This window comes from Apis laboriosa, unplaced genomic scaffold (assembly GCF_014066325.1).
Source record: "Apis laboriosa isolate Shangri-la unplaced genomic scaffold, ASM1406632v1 scaffold68_cov148, whole genome shotgun sequence".
Lineage (NCBI taxonomy): Eukaryota > Metazoa > Arthropoda > Insecta > Hymenoptera > Apidae > Apis > Apis laboriosa.
Window position 1 is genome coordinate 4185647 of NW_025224135.1, and position 2589 is coordinate 4188235.

Here is a 2589-nt window from a genome sequence, read left to right on the forward strand (position 1 = left end):
ACATTAAAAGTCACGGTGTTCGTGCAACCACGTCCCCGTCACGTCAGGTTGACGGATCGGCGTGCGCACTCAGGAAATTAGGCAATTTCCGGCCTGTGCTCGCTCGTGTCTGCATTTAATAGGGGCACCAGTTACCAGCTCTCTCGGCGGAGGAGGCGTCTAGGTGCACTCTTCCACGCCAGACGGCCGTCCCATGCGGATCGATCGATGCGCCCTCGTGCCTCCTCGCCACTTTCGAACGCATCGCCATTTTTCGAAACACGTTCGTGCACCTGCCAAAGAATCACCGCGCCCTCCCCCCGCATCGAGAAATTTCCGTTTTACCATTTTCTCCGCTCTATGACAGCAAAGACGTCAGAGTTCAGTGTTCAGAGAAGTATTATTAAGCATTATCGGACGATTTGTTTTAGTCTTTCGTGCTTTTTTCGTCGAAGGCTACGTTTCCACCTTTTCGTTCGTCAACAACTCGTCACGCTTACGTAGCAAGCAATCTGCGTGTAGAAACTCTTGTACATTTGGAATAATAATTCTATATTCTCATTAAAAGTATAACGAATTTGAATTGAAATTTAAAATTCGAAAAAAAATGTAAAAACATTTACAGATACGCAAATTTATTTAAAGAATAATTTTCCTTTTCGAGCTTCATTTCTTTTTAATAAACATTTACAAATTTTATTTAACAATTTAATTACCATTGAAAAGTACCAATTTTTTTATATACTAACGTCAACTCGATCCCACACACTTAATAAAATAAAATAAAAACCCCACAATTTTCATCGATCCTTTCTCGATTATATAAATATCACCGTACGTACACGTTGAGAAAAGAAAAGAAAAAAAAAAAAAAAAGAAAAAAAGAAAAACGAATGCATCGACGAATCGCCTCGAATCATTCCCTTAAATTCTCCTCGATATCTTGGAACGAAGCCGGCGAAACTGGTAGCTTATTCAAGCTCTGCCCCCTCTCCACCCCCCCCTCCAGCCTCGGGAGTGCAAGAAACAATTCCGCCGCAACATATCCTGCCATTACCTCGGCAACACGTGATAAAACGTAAGGGAAGCCTCGTACTATCCGAGCGTCCGTGGCGGGTAACTATAATCTGCGACAGTGTCGTGCAGCCGGGATCGTTAGAAAAGGCGTAATGGAGCCCTGTGCGCACGGTGGTCGGTGTTGATAGCCCGGTATGGTGAGAGCGAATCCCGGGGTCACCCAGAGGGGTCACTAATGACATACGCAGAGCCGGCACACGCACGAGCCAACACACACGAGCCCGTCCACGACTCTCCTTCTTCACGAACCTCTTCGGTGGAAACCAGTCCTTCGGCCGATCCCCTCCCCTCCCCTCCCCTCCTCGCGACTCTGTTATAGATTGCGATCGAATATCGTGCCGGATTCGCTTCTCATTTTTCTCTCGTTTGCGTTCTCTCTCTTTTTATTTATTTTTTTTTCTCTCTCTCTCTTCTTTTTGCCCCCCTCTCCTCGTTCTCGTTTCACTCATTCGATGTTTCGATTTATATAGAAGCATCGTTGGGTATATCTCGGTTGCGTATAGATTTGTAGATCTGGTTTTAATTGTTTTCGTTTTCGGCCAGGATTTTTGTTTGTTCCAACGCGTATACGATTCGATAACACGAAACGATACCACTCGTACGTAGGATCGAATTTTTCTCTCTTTTTTCGTGACTAGTCGTTGACTATATCCGAGTTTGTTGGATCTCCACACAGGAGAGTGGGAGTTTTTTTTTAATAGATCTTAAGATTCGTATAATATATGTATACTTTATCGAAAATTTCGGAAAAAGATCGATGGAATGATATTTCCATCTTCGAAATCTTGGAAATCGTAGAAACCGCTTATTTCCATCAGCTTCTACGCGCAACTTACCTTCACCGGGCAAATACAAATCCCGCTGCATAATTTCACCGCAGGCAATCTCCATTCCTCTCCCTCTCCGTCTCTGTTTCTAAACCAAAACGAGAGAGGAAAAAATCGAAACACGAGCGAGCGGCTAAACGACGAGTTACCCCCTCCCCCCCCCCTTTTTTTTTTTTCCAGATCATTTAGTCCCCGGTTGAAGCTTCAAATGGAAACCGCGTTACACGATGCCGCGGCGTCTCTGCAACCGCGTTCCCAAATTTCCGAAACAACGGCGGTGTGTGTGCGTGTGTGCGTGCGAGCACACACCCCCCGCCCCCGCGTTCACAGAGGCCGCGCGCGGATAAATGCCAACGCGCAAAGAGAAGGAGAAAGAGGGAAGAGAGAGAGAGAGAGAGAGAGAGAGAGAGAGATAGACTGCAGAATCATGCGCGCATCCCGTACGAAACGCAAACGCAAAAGCGAAACGCGAATTGGCCTCATCAAAGCGAGCAAACAATGCCGTGGATGCCGCCGATGGCTCAACAACGTGTGGTTAGCCAAATCACCGTACGGCACGTAGCACACCGATGCGCATCGAATGCCGAACAATGCACGATCCGCAACACCCGCCTCGCGTCCATACCCTACCTCCCCCCTCCCCTCTCTCCCCCACTCCTCGCGTCCACCGCCCGTGCACATCTCGTCCTAGTCGCAGTTCCATTAT